The sequence below is a fragment of the Bos javanicus genome, chromosome 12 (assembly GCF_032452875.1).
Source record: "Bos javanicus breed banteng chromosome 12, ARS-OSU_banteng_1.0, whole genome shotgun sequence".
NCBI classification, from domain to species: domain Eukaryota; kingdom Metazoa; phylum Chordata; class Mammalia; order Artiodactyla; family Bovidae; genus Bos; species Bos javanicus.
Window position 1 is genome coordinate 51,977,702 of NC_083879.1, and position 15,313 is coordinate 51,993,014.

The window sequence follows — 15,313 nt, forward strand, 5'->3', positions numbered from 1 at the left end:
GGAGAAATGTGAATCATTATTTCAAAGCACCTACATTCTAAATGGAGACCTCCAGCTAACATTTCAGTGGTGATATTTTTTTCTCTTGGGCCAGTCCTGTGTTCTCCATTCTTTCCTCCTATCTAGCTAAGGCTGATTCATCATTCACATTCAACATCCAATTTTGCCCAGTGGAAACTTCCCCTCAACCTACCTCCCAACCACAATAGCTGTCCCTCTTGACTGTGCTTTCTTCTCCCATCTATTATCACATGCTGCTGCTGCTGCTAAGTCACTTCAGTCGTGTCCGACTCTGTGCGACCCCATAGACGGCAGCCCACAAGGCTCCCCCGTCCCTGGGATTCTCCAGGCAAGAACACTGGAGTGGGTTGCCATTTCCTTCTCCAATGCATGAAAGTGAAAAGTGAAAGTGAAGTCGCTCAGTCGTGTCCAACCCTCAGCGACCCCATGGACTGCAGCCTACCAGGCTCCTCCATCCATGGGATTTTCCAGGCAAGAGTACTGGAGTGGCTTGCCATTGCCTTCTCATTATCACATGAGACCTAATTTTATAGTTTAAATGTTTTAATTATATTTAATGCATATTTAATACAGGCACTACTGAGCGACTGAACTGAACTGAAGTGAAGACATTGTATGTCAGTTCAATTTAGTGACTCAGTCGTGTCCAACTCTTTGCAACCCCATGAACTGCAGCACGCCATGCCTCCCTGTCCATCACCAACCCCCGGAGTCCACCCAAACCCACGTCCACTGAGTCGGTGATGCCATCCAACCATCTCACCTTCTGTTGTCTCCTTCTCCTTCTGCCCTCAATCTTTCCTAGCATCAGGGTCTTTTCAAATGAGTTAGCTCTTTGCATCAGGTGTCCAAAGTACTGGAGTTTCAGCTTCAATATCATTCCTTCCAAAGAACACCCAGGACTGATCTCCTTTAGGATGGACTGGTTGGATCTCCTTGCAGTCCAAGGGACGCTCAAGAGTCTTCTCCAACAACACAGTTCAAAAGCATCAATTCTTCGGTGCTCAGCTTTCTTTATAGTCCAACTCTCACATCCATACATGACCACAGGAAAAACCATAGCCTTGACTAGATGGACCCTTGTTGGCAAAGTAATGTCTCTGCTCTTTAATGTGCTGTCTAGGTTGGTCATAACTTTCCTTCCAAGGAGTAAGCATCTTTTAATTTCATGGCTGCAATCACCATCTGCAGTGATTTTGGAACCCAGAAAAATAGTCTGACAGTTTCCACTGTTTCCCCATCTATCTGCCATGAAGTGATGGGACTGGATGCCATGATCTTAGTTTTCTGAATGTTGAGTTTTGAGCCAACTTTTTCACTCTCCTCTTTCACTTTCATCAAGAGGCTCTTTAGTTCTTCTTCACTTTCTGCCATAAGGGTGGTGTTATCTGCATATCTGAGGTTATTGATATTTCTCCCGGCAATCTTGATTCCAGCTTGTGCTTCCTCCAGTCCAGCGTTTCTCATGATGTACTCTGCATATAAGTTAAATAAGCAGGGTGACAATATACAGCCTTGACATACTCCTTTTCCTATTTGGAACCAGTTTGTTGTCCATGTCTAGTTCTAATTGTTGCTTCCTGACCTGCATATAGGTTTCTCAAGAGGCAGGTCAGGTGGTCTGGTATTCCCAACTCTTTCAGAATTTTCCACAGTTTATTGTGATCCACACAGTCAAAGGCTTTGGCATAGTCAATAAAGCAGAAATAGATGTTTTTCTGGAACTCTCTTGCTTTTTCCATGATCCAGCAGATGTTGGCAATTTGATCTCTAGTTCCTCTGCCTTTTCTAAAACCAGCTTGAACATCAGGAAGTTCACGGTTCACATATTGCTGAAGCCTGGCTTGGAGAATTTTGAGCATTACTTTACTAGTGTGTAAGATAAGTGCAATTGTGTGGTAGTTTGAGCATTCTTTGGCATTGCCTTTCTTTGAGATTGGAATGAAAACTGACCTTTTCCAGTCCTGTGGCCACTGCTGAGTTTTCCAAATTTGCTGGCATATTGAGTGCAGCACTTTCACAGCATCATCTTTCAGGATTTGAAAGAGCTCAACTGTAATTCCATCACCTCCACTAGCTTTGTTCATAGTGATGCTTCCAAAGGCCCACTTGACTTCACATTCCAGGATATCTTGCTCTAGGTGAGTGATCACACCATCATGATTATCTGGGTTGTCAAGATCTTTTTTGTATAGTTCTTCTGTGTATTCTTGCCATCTCTTCTTAATATCTTTGCTTCTGTTAGGTCCCTACCATTTCTGTCCTTTATCAGCCCATCTTTGCATGAAATGTGCCCTTGGTATCTCTAATTTTCTTGAAGAGATCTCTAGTATTTCCCATTCTTCTGTTTTCCTCTATTTCTTTGCATTGATCACTGAGGAAGTCTTTCTTATCTCTTCTTGCTATTCTTTGGAACTCTGCATTCAAATGGGTATATCTTTCCTTTTCTCCTTTGCTTTTCACTTCCCTTCTTTTCACAGCTATTTGTAAGGCCTCCACAGACAGCCATTTTGCTTTTTTGCATTTCTTTTTCTTGGAGATGGTCTTGATTACTGTCTCCTGTACAATGTCACAAACCTTCATCCATAGATCATCAGGCACTCTGTCTATCAGATCTAGTCCCTTACATCTATTTCTCATTTCCATTGTATAGTCACAAGGGATTTGATTTAGGTCATACCTGAATGGTCTAGTGGTTTTCTCCACTTTCTTCAATTTCAGTCTGAATTTGGCAATAAGGAGTTCATGATCTGAGCCACAGTAAGCTCCCAGTCTTGTGTTTGCTGACTGTATAGAGCTTCTCCATCTTTGGCTGCAAAGAATATAATCAATCTGATTTCGGTGTCGACCATCTGGTGATGTCCATGTGTAGAGTCTTCTCTTGTGTTATTGGAAGAGGGTGTTTGCTATGACCAGTGCATTCTCTTGGCAGAACTCTATTAGCTTTTGCCCTACTTCATTCTGTACTCCAAGGCCAAATTTGCCTGTTACTCCAGGTGTTTCTTGACTTCCTACTTTTGCATTCCAGTCCCCTATAATGAAAAGGACATCTTTTTAGGGTGTTAGTTCTAGAAGGTCTTGTAGGTTTTCATAGAACTGTTCAACCTCAGCTTCTTCAGCATTACTGGTAATCATATTTAATAAGTATAGTTATAGATTTTAATTATTTAATGTCCCCAGAAGCTAACACCATGCCAACCATTTAAGATGTCTCCAATAAATATTCCTGAATAAAGAAAAAAGTTAGGGGCTTCCCTGGTGGTCCAGTGGTTAAGAATCTGCCTGCCAGTGGAGGGGATACAACCAGGAACACTCCACGTGCCAAGGAGCAACTAAGTTCAAACACCGCAACTACTGAGCCCACGCTCTAGAACTCACGAGTCACAACTACAGAAGTTCATGTGCCCTAAAGCCTGTGTTCTGCAGGGAGCCACTCCACCACCAGGAAGAGTGGTGGTCACAGGCCACACTTAGAGAAAGCCCAGCACAGCGACAAAGACACAGCACATCCAATAACACTTTTTTAAAAAAGAATGAGTTAGTAAATGATAGATTTAAGACAAAATGATGTAAGCCCCTAGTGGTTAAAAATGCAAATTTTGAGTCAGAATTCTGGGCTCAAATCCTTCAAGCTGAAAAAACTTGAGATTAAAGTTGCCTCATGCAACAGGAGATTTTCAGTAAGGATTCTGTGAAGGTTAATTTTATGTGTCAGTGTGGCTAGTCTATGGTACCCAAGCACCAGGCAACATGTTGCAGTAAAGCTATTATTTAACATGTAATTAACATTTAAATCAGTAGACATTGAGTAAAGCAGAGTACTGTCCATAATGTGTGTGGGACTCATTCAATCAGTTGAAGACCTTGAAAGACTCAGGTTCCTCAAAGGGGAAGAAATTCTCCCCAAAATTGTAACATAGAAACCCTGCCTGAGTTTCCAACTTGCTTTCCTGAAGCATTCAGACTCAAGACTGCAGCATTAACTCTTACCTAAATTCAAATTTCAGACTTGCCAGTTCCCACAATCATGGGACCCAATTCCTAAAAATAAATCTATTTCTCTCTCTCTTTCTTTCTCTGACTCTTCCCCTCCCTTTCTCTCTCTGTCTTTCTCTCTCTCTCTCTCTCTCTCTATATATATATACACATATATGATATAGAATAGCATGCAATACAATAATACATAAATATATGTGTTCTATATATTTTACATACACATATACACTAATTACATATTACATGTATATTACATACATGTATAATAATTAAATGATAAAATATTATTATATGCTATATAAATTACATTTATTTATTATATATTATATAAATATTCTATATTATATAATGTGCATGCTGCTGCTAAGTCATTTCAGTAGTGTCCAACTCTGTGCGACCCCATAGATGGGCAGCCCACCAGGCTCCACCGTCCCTGGGATTCTCCAGGCAAGAACACTGGAGTGGGTTGCCATTGCCTTCTCCAATGAATGAAAGTGAAAAGTGAAAGTGAAGTCACTCAGCCGTGTCCGACTCTTAGGAACCCCATGGACTGCAGCCTACCAAGCTCCTCTGTCCGAGGGATTTTCCAGGCAAGAGTACTGGAGTGGGGTGCCATTGCCTTTTCCGTATATAATGTGCATATATAATATTATATTTATATATACCCTATTACCCTGGAAAACCCTGCCTAATACAGATCTATACTAGGGAACCTAAGAGAGGCCAATGGCCCTGTCTTACACAGAAAAGACAAGATAGAATCGGGCTCCGGGACCAGAGCCATTCAGATACCCAGTTACTCAAGGCCTCAGCAGCAGGAATTTGTACTTCTCCTTCTATGGCTTTGTCATTGGTGTGGCATCTGATACTTTTTCTCGTCCCGACCATTCTCCAGGAGCTAGAGACTGACTCTCCATATGCTAATCTGTTTCTCTTTTCCCTGCTTTGTATCTTCTGCTTATTCATGACTTTGGTTTGTTGTGATCCTCAAGGTGCTAACACTACTCCACGGCTTTTCTCTAAGCAATCTTTCAGCTCCCACAGCTGACCTCTTCTCTATCGTTACAATCCACAGATCACATTCTTGACAGAGAGAATTGAGTCAGTACAGCTAATTTCTTGAAGCCAGATGATATCTTAGGACTCTGGACAGCCTGGGAATCAGCTGCCTCTGGGACAGGTACCAGTCTCTGGAACAATGAACTACGACTGGGGACAAGAGTCATGTGATGCCTAGGAAGACCATCTGAGACTGTTGGTTCCTGGGGAACTATAAAAAATTTTCCTTGGAGGATCTTTAAAAAATTATAAATAGAACTACCATATAATCCAGCAATTTCACTTCTGGGAATATATCCAAAGAAAATGAAAACACTCACTTGAAAAGATAAATGCACCCCCACGCTCATAGCAGCATTATTTATAATAGCCAAGGTATGGAAGCAAACTAAGTGTCCACCAATGGATGAATGCATAAGGAAGTAATGAATGGAATATCATTCAGCTATAAAACTGAGGATATCCTACCATTTGCCACAATATGAATGGATCTTGATGGTATTATGCTATGTAAAATAAGACAGAAAAACAAATACTATTTGATCTCACTTATGTGTGGAATCTAAATGAAAAAAAGTGAAATACATGGAAAAAGAGATCAGACACTTGTGTTTACCAGAAGCAGAGGGTGTAGGAGGGGAAATTGGAGGATGGTGGTTAAAACATACAAACTTCCATTTGTAAGATTAATAAGTACCAGAGAAGTACTGTGGGCTTCCCTAGTGGCTCAGTGGTAAAGAATCTGCCTGCGATGCAGGAAACCCAGGTTTGATCCCTGGGTGGGGAAGACCCCCTGGAGAAGGAAATGGCAACCCACTCCAATATTCTTGCCTGAGCAGTTGCACAGACAGAGCCTGGTGGGCTACAGTCCAGAGTCACAAAGAGTGGAACATGTCTGAAGAAACAGCATAGCATAGAGATGTAATTTACAATATGATGATTGTAGTTAACATTGCTACATGATATATAAGAAATCTGATAAAAGAGTAAATCCTGAGGGTTCTCACTGCTGCTGCTGCTGCTGCTAAGTCACTTCAGTCATGTCCGACTCTGTGCGACCCCATAGATGGCAGCCCACAAGGCTCTGCCCCATCCCTGGGATTCTCCAGGCAAGAACACTGGAGTGGGTTGCCATTTCCTTCTCCAATGCATGAAAGTGAAAAGTGAAAGTGAAGTCGCTCAATCGTGTCAGACTCGTAGCAACCCCATGAACTGCAGCCCACCAGGCTCCTCCATCCATGGGATCCTCCAGGCAAGAGTACTGGAGTGGGGTGCCATTGCCTTCTCCTAGGAAAATGTTTTTTCCCTTTCTTTCCTTTTTATTGTACCTATATGAGAAGATGGATATTTGTTGTTGTTGTTGTTCAGTGGCTCAGTCGTTTCTGACTCTTTTTGCCCCCATGGGCTGCAGCATGCTAGGCTTCCCTTTACTTCACCATCTCCTGAAATTTGCTCAGACTCATGTCCATTGAGTCAGTGATGCCATCCAACCATCTTATCCTCTGTCATTCCTTTCTCTTTCTGCTTTCAATCTTAAGAGAATCAGAGTCTTTTTTAATGAGTTGGCTCTTCACATCAGGTGGCCAAAGTGTTGTAATAATCATTTTACAATATATGTAAAGCAAACCATGATGCTTGTATGCCTTAAACTTAACAGTGATGTATATTAATGAGTTCTCAGTAACAGTGGGAGTCGGGGAGAATGTATAATTTCAGGGAAGGCAAAGATGTAACACACTTTGCCTTCAGATGCTTCAGATGGGCTGCAATAGGTGTAGGATGGCTGTCCTAAGAGATAAGTCACATAGGCTTCTCTTCTGTAGACAATTTGGCTTTTAAATCATTAGGACTCAATGCTCTCTGGTGATCTAGTGGTTAGGATTCGACATCCTCCTTAGGACTCTACATTGGGCCTATTTCTTAAAATGTTAAACACAGTGTCACCATATGAGCCCATAATCCACTCCTAGATATACACCCAAGGGAAAACAGCTGTTCATATCAAGACTTGGACATGAATATTCAAAACAACATCATTCATAATAGCAAAAGAGTTGAAAGAATCCAAATGTCCATTGACTGATAAATGAAAAACTAAAATGTGACATATTGACACAATGGTCCTGACACAAGCTATAATGCTGATGAACATTTAAAACCTAGGCTAAGTGCAAGTCACTCACAGAATACCATATAGTGTACAATTTAATTTGTATGAAATCCCCAGAACAGGTGGGGAATAAATAAATCCTCATGACAGGGAATAGATCAGTGTTTGCCTAGGACTGGGATGAGATGATGAGGGAGAATGGGAATTGACTATTTATGGGTACAAGGTTTCTTTTGTGGATGATGAAAATGTTCTAAAATTGATTGTGGTAATGGTGCCCAACTCTGTGAATAGCCTTTCCCTTCTCCAGGGGATCTTCCCAACCCAGGGATTGAACACAGGTCTCCTGTATGCAGGTCAGGAAGCAACAGTTAGAACTGGACATGGAACAACAGACTGGTCCCAAATAGGAAAAGGAGTACGTCAAGGCTGTATATTGTGACCCTGCTTATTTAACTTATATGCAGAGTACATCATGAGAAACGCTGGACTGGAAGAAACACAAGCTGGAATCAAGATTGCCGAGAGAAATATCAATAACCTCAGATATGCAGATGACACCACCCTTATGGCAGAAAGTGAAGAGAAACTAAAAAGCCTCTTGATGAAAGTGAAAGTGGAGAGTGAAAAAGTTGGCTTAAAACTCAACATTCAGAAAACGAAGATCATGGCATCTGGTCCCATCACTTTATGGGAAATAGATGGGGAAACAGTGGAAACAGTGTCAGACTTTATTTGTTTGGGCTCCAAAATCACTGCAGATGGTGACTGCAGCCATGAAACTAAAAGACGGTTACTCCTTGGAAGGAAAGTTATGTCCAACCTAGATAGCGTATTCAAAAGCAGAGATATTACTTTGCCAACAACAGTCTGTCTAGTCAAGGCTATGGTTTTTCCTGTGGTCATGTATGGATGTGAGAGTTGGACTCTGAAGAAGGCTGAGCACCGAAGAATTGATGCTTTTGAACTGTGGTGTTGGAGAAGATTCTTGAGAGTCCCTTGGACTGCAAGGAGATCCAACCAGTCCATTCTAAAGGAGATCAGCCCTGGGATTTCTTTGGAAGGAATGATGCTAAAGCTGAAACTCCAGGACTTTGGCCACCTCATGTGAAGCGTTGACTCATTGGAAAAGACTCTGATGCTGGGAGGGATTGGAGGCAGGAGGAGAAGGGGACAACAGAGGATGAGATGGCTGGATGGCATCACTGACTCGATGGACGTGAGTCTGAGTGAACTCCGGGAGTTGGTGATGGACAGGGAGGCCTGGCGTGCTGCAATTCATGGGGTCACAAAGACTCAGACACGACTGAGCAACTGAACTGACTGACTGAACTGAACTCCTGCATCGAAGGCAGATTCTTTACCAGTTGAGCCACAAGGGAAGTCCAAGAATACTGGAGTGGGTAGCCTAGCCCTTCTCCAGTGGATCTTCCCAACACAATTTAAATTGGTGAATTGAAGAGCATGCAAAGTATATCTCAATAAAGTTGTTTTAAAAATGTTAAGCTTCCCTTGGAAGGACCTGTGAGTACACGATCATATGTCTAACAAAAGAGGAAATGGCATTGACAGAAAAGGGACCAGCCTCGGGACGATGACTAGGGTGGGAACTCTCTCATGCAGCCTTGTGGAGGGAGCATTTGGCACCACCAGTGGTGGCAGCACCACCATTCTGACCTGTCCTCAGTCACCTTCAGGGACAGGGAAGACTCAGAAGTTGCATCGCTTACAAAACTGAGTCAGAGATGATAACCAGTATTTATAGTGTTGTCACGAACAGTGTTCCCAGTATTCCTAGTATTAACACTATCATGAGCCCTATTCTTTTACTTTTACATTAGAGTGGGGACAGCCTTCAGAAATATTTATGATCTTTGAGGGAGAAGGGATTTGACCAGGAATAGTCCAAATTCCAGAGCAACATTCAGCTACCCCATAGACCAGCTGCCCCCTCTCGACCTCAGCTCCTTGATGTTGTGGGAAATTGCAGTGGGACTTTGAAATGATCTCAGTCAGATCAATGTGGGCCCTTAAAGACCACTCCTTGCTTGGGGAGTACTGTTGAATTGAACTGTGGCAAGGGCACCACTGAATAGATGGAGCTTATAGCTGCTGGGTTCGGAGAAGGCAATGGCAACCCACTCCAGTACTCTTGCCTGGAAAATCCCATGGGTGGAGGAGTGTGGTAGGCTGCAGTCCATGGGGTCGCAAAGAGTCAGACACGACTGAGTGACTTCACTTTCACTTTTCACTTTCATGCATTGGAGAAGGAAGTGGCAACCCCCTCCAGTGTTCTTGCCTGGAGAATCCCAGGGACGGGGGAGCCTGGTGGGCTGCTGTCTATGGGGCTGCACAGAGTCAGACACGACTGAAGCGACTTAGCAGCAGCAGCAGCATAGCTGCTGGGTTAGAATGGAGCTGTACTGCCTAATACAGTCGCCCCTTGATATAAGTAGCTATTTACCTTTAAATGAATTTAAATTTTAAATTTAGTTTTCCATCATGTGAAGCCACATTTCACATACTCAGTAGCCACGTGTAGAAAATGGCTATTGTATTGGACAGCCCAGAAAGAGAACATTTCCAGCATCATAGAAAGGTCTATTGCACAGTGCCACTTGTCACGCTTACTTGATGTTCACGATGAAGGGAACGGGAACACAGTCTTACTAGAATTTTCCTTACAGAAAAATGATCCTAAGATTTCTAGGAAGATACTTGTGAAGAGAGTTCCAAGAAAAAAAAAAGTGTTTGAGTCCCCTGCCTGAGATATTGAACTTTTTAAGTTAACCCATTTCCTAGAAGGGGCTTTCCTGGTAGCTCAGACAGTAGGGAATCTGCCTGCAATGCAGGAAACCCAGGTTCGATCCCTGGATTTCGAAGATCCTCTGGAGAAAGGAATGGCAACCCACTCCAGTGTTCTCACCTGGAGAATTTCATGGACACAGGAGCCTGGCGGACTACAGCCGCTCAGTCGTGTCCAACTCTTTGTGATCCCATGGACTGTAGTCCGCCAGGCTCCTGTGTCCATGAAATTCTCCAGGCAAGAATACTGGAGTGGGTTGCCATTCCCTCCTCCAGGAGAAAGTAAAGTGAACACATCATAAAATATAGCCAAAGCCCCACCACATGAAATCACCTTTGCAGTGCCACATGCAGCCCCATTATATTACAAGTATGCTCATACACTGGGGCACATGTTGGGTGCGTAATTCAGCAAAGCCCTTATAGAAGCCACAAAAAATCAGAACATTGGTGATCTTCAAGAGAAATCCTAGGTGGGTCTCTGAGAAAAATTTCTGAAAGCTGACTACAAAAAACAGCTATAATGATGAATGGCAAGTTTGAGGAAGGAAAACCATGGAATTCACTGGAGTTCACAAGCACTTCTGTCCAAGGCAGCCATGCTCGCATATGGTTCCTACTTGGGTGTCGGGAGCTCTGAGAAACTTAATCATTCTAGCAGGACAAAGGAACCAGGTTAGAAATATTACACGACTTAATAAGTAACTGGAAGTTGGAAAGCATCTGGAATTACAGTGTCCAACACTGACGATTAAAACAAGAACAGTTACTCAAGGATCACCCCCCTACCAGGTCGGAAGAAACCAGAAGGAGATGGGGCTTCACAGGTACTCACGTGCTTTTTGTTATTTATTCAACAGTACTATGAATCACCTCCTTTTATTTTTTAATCTTCTTATAATGGGAAAACACCTAATAAATATCACTATATGTGTGTGTGCTTAGTCGCTCAGCTGTTCGACTCTTTGTGGCGCCATGGACTGTAGCCCACCAGGCTCCTATGTACATGGGAATTCTCCAGGCAAGAATACTGGAGTGGGTAGCCTATCCCTTCTCCAAGGGATATTCCCAACCCAGGAATCAAACCCAGGTCCCCCACATTGCAGGCAGATCTTTACTGACTGCCATGAGGGAAGCCCAGATACCACTATAGATGCTTGGAATATTTATTTTAACCTTTTCATTGTAACATTTATTGGTCAAGATTTTTTTTACCCTACTGGGTTGGAAATTGGGTGGCCAATGGTAGAGCCTATTAGTATGGGTTTTCCTCAATGGCTCTGGTTTAATATTGTTAAAGAAGTACTTATCAATAGAATCACTTTCACTCACAGAAGTCCCAGTTTGGACAATAAATATATGGTCCCCTACCCATAATGCTATTCTCTAAATGCACGCCAACATGCCAAAGGCTGCTCCCCTACCCATAATGCTATTCTCTAAATGCACGCCAACATGCCAAAGGCAAGATGCATTGTTTTCAGTGGCTGGTGGTTTTACTGCCACGTTCCATCTCAGGAAATGTCACCTTGGGTGGAAGACATTACTTCACCAAGTTGGTATTGCTGACTGTTTTCAAAACTATTTCATTTTGATGCCTTTTTTTAACCTGTTTGTACTTCTCAAATTCAATTTTAGTGTCAGCTTCGCTTGGCACAGTCTTCTTCCTGTCCTTCACTCTTCAAGACTTTTCCCTTTGGCTTTCTGTTTTCTTACCTTTGCTATTTTTCTCCATTTACTGTAATGTGCGTCTTCTATTTGTGGCTTCCTTTCTTCCCACATTCAATTTGTCTGTCGTGTTTTCAGTGACTATCTTTTTAGTAAATGATAGCATTTCACAAACATTCACTGATGGGATGTGCAAAGCTGGTAACTAAGCTGTCCATTCTACCTCAGCTATGGTATATGAAACTTTAATCTGATAGTTTAAATTTTCTAGTTCCTTTAAAACTGTCCAAAAAAGCAGTCATCTGCAGGTTAATGTTCACTAACCAATTTGACGGCAGAGGGGAAAGGAGATGTTGCGGGGGGGTGGGGGTGTCCTGATTTGTACTCTTGCTGATTCCCATCATGTAAACACCCCACCAAGGATAACTTCAAGCTACCAACATGACCTCAACCAATCTGTGAAAATTTAATAATTGTCCCAGATGAGCCAGTTCCAGCTGACCACTGCCAAACCCTTGGCAGAGATACAGAAATTAAAGTTTGGGGTGGCAGGGGAGATAAGAGGGGAAAATCACATAATTTAAAAAATCATTCTAATTATTTGAATTTTGTATTATTATTAAAGAAAAAAATGCATTGAAAAAATAGATTGAAGAGACACAGATGTACAGAACAAATACAGGGACATCAAAGAGGGGGAAGGGGGGTTGGGATGAATTGGGAGATTAGGATTAATATATATACACTTTTGATATAATGTATAATATAGATAACTAATGAGAACCTACTATATAGCACAAGAAACTCTACTCGATGCTCTGTGGTGACCTATTATGGGAAGGAAATCCAAAAAAGAGGGGATATTTATATATACAGCTATGTGTGTGTGTGTCTTAGTCATTCAGTTATGTCCAACTCTGTGACCCCATGGACTGCCGCCCACCAGGCTCCTCTGTTCATGGAATTCTCCAGGCAAGAATGCTGGAGTGGATCACCATTTACTTCTCCAGTGGATTGGATAGCTATATGTCTACATATAGCTGATTCACTTTGCTGTACAGCCAAAAATAACACATTATAAAGCAACTATACACCAATAAAAACTTTTTAAAAATAAAAAAAAGATTGAAAATAAGCTTATATAAGAAAAATAACATGTAAGTTTCCATTTGGTAATTAAACATCCAGTAGGGGCTGTTTCTGATACACAAAACTGTCAGGTAAACTACCTTGATTCTATCCTCCCAAAGATTATTCTCAAATCTCGAGGACATTATTATGCAATGAGAAGTCTAGGCTCCATGACTGCCACACTAAAGCAAATCCATGGACCAGAAAACCTCCGCGAGCTGGAACTGAGCCTCAGGGCAGAGAGTGAAAAAGTCAGATGCTATCAGAGCTATAGATCACTTGACTAGCTACTGAAAATCCTTCGGCATTTTAGCAAGGTTATAAGACTGCCTTTTCTCTGTTCTGAGAGATTCCAGAAGGGCCTAAAGGTTACATTCGGTATTAGTGTTTTTTAACAGATCTAAGCATTATTTTTATTCAAAGCCAATTTATAGCTTTGTTTAGTCCTGATGGATTAATACATTACAGAAACTAAAGAAGGTTAGAGATGGGGGAAGTCCTTTGAGGAGTAAGTAGTATAAGCACCACTCACATTAATTCAAATGCTTTCATCAAATGTAAGAGAATCTACACAGAATGCACTAGCAAGAGACACCCAGTGAAGGGCAAAATGAAAATTATCTAGAGAACATTCTGCTGCCAACACAATGTTACCTCTGAACTTGAAATATTTGGCCTGAGGGAAAAATCTAAGGGCTAAAGATTTACTGAACCCAAATTTATTAAGATAAATGTGTTTGAACACATTAGCCATCTATCATTGTAGATTAAAAAAGAAAAAACTCATACACTAAACTTTAGGGCTTCCCAGGCGGTGCTAGTGGTAAAGACACAGCCTGCCAGTGCAGGAGAAATAAGAGATGTGTGTTCAGTCCCTGGTTGGGAAAGATCCCCTGGAGGAGGGCATGGCCACCCACTCCAGTATTCTTGCCTGGAGAATCACATGGACAGAGGAGTCTGGTGGGTTACACTCCATAGGGTTGCAAAGATTCAGAAATAACTGAAGCAACTTAGCATGCAGGCACATGCTAAACTTTATAGATAGCAGATTAAAAATAAAATACTCCATTTCCTCCTCCAGAGGATCATCCTGACCCAGGGATTGAACCCACATCTCCTGCATCTCCTTCATTGCAGGCAGATTCTTTACCACTGAGCCACCTGGAAAGCCCCCCCAAAAAATAGACTCTGTTTTAGACTTGTAAACTGATGATGTATCATTTCTAGAAACAGTTCCTATTTATTAAGCTAGATTGGGCTTCTCTCATAGCTCGGTCGGTAAGGAATCTGCCTGTAATACAAGAGACCTGGGTTCGACTCCTGGATTGGGAAGATCCCCTGGAAAAGGAAATGGCAACCCACTCCAGTATTCTTGCCTGGAGAATCCCATCGACAGCAGAGCCTGGTGGGCTGCAGTCCATGGTGTCACAAGAATCAGACACTATTTAGCGACTAAACCACCACCAAGTTAGATACTGTGCTAAAATCTCTCCACAAAATATTTTATTTAATCTATTATGAACCTCTGGAAGTAGATGCTATGATTCACATTCTACAGATTAGGAAACCAAAACTTGGGTCAGTTACTTACCCAATGTCATACACCTAGAAAATGGCAGAATCTGTGTTAAAACTCAAGTGTAACCAAGAGCGCCTACATTTAACCAAATTGCTACCCTGCCAAAAACCTTAAAAACCTAAAAGTATTTTATACTAAAAAGCCTCTTGATGAAAGTGAAAGAGGAGAGTGAAAAGGTTGGCTCAAAACTCAACATTCAGAAAACTAAGATCATGGCATCCGGTCCCACCACTTCATGGCAAATAGATGGGGAAAAAATGGAAACAGTGAGACTTTATTTTGGGGGGCTTCAAAATCACTGCAGATGGTGACTGCAGCCATGAAATTAAAAGACACTTACTCTTTGGAAGAAAAGCTATAATCAACCTAGATAGCATATTAAAAAGCAGAGACATTACTTTACCAACAAAGGTCCATCTAGTCAAAGCTATGGTTTTTCCAGTAGTCATGTATGGATGTGAGAGTTGGACTATAAAGAAAGCTGAGCATCAAAGAATTGATGCTTTTGAACCGTGGTGTTGGAGAAGACTCTTGAAAGTCCCTCGACCTGCAAGGAGATCCAACTAGTCAATCATAAAGGAAATCAGTCCTGAATATTCATTGGAAGGACTGAAGCTGAAGCTGAAAATCCAATACTTTGGCCCCCTGATTCGAAGAACCAACTCATTTGAAAAGACCCGGACGCTGGGAAAGATTGAGGTGGGAGGAGAAGGGGAGGACAGAGGATGAGGTGATTGGATGGCATCACTGGCTCGATGGACATGAGTTTGAGTAAGCTCCAGGAGTTGGTGATGGACAGGGAGGCCTGGCGTGCTGCAGTCCATGGAGTCACAAAGAGTCGGACATGACTGAGTGACTGAACTGAACTGATACTTTTTGAACCAATCACCCCACTGCTACAAACCTATCCCAAGATAATATACCTTAGGCAGGCACAATGTAGC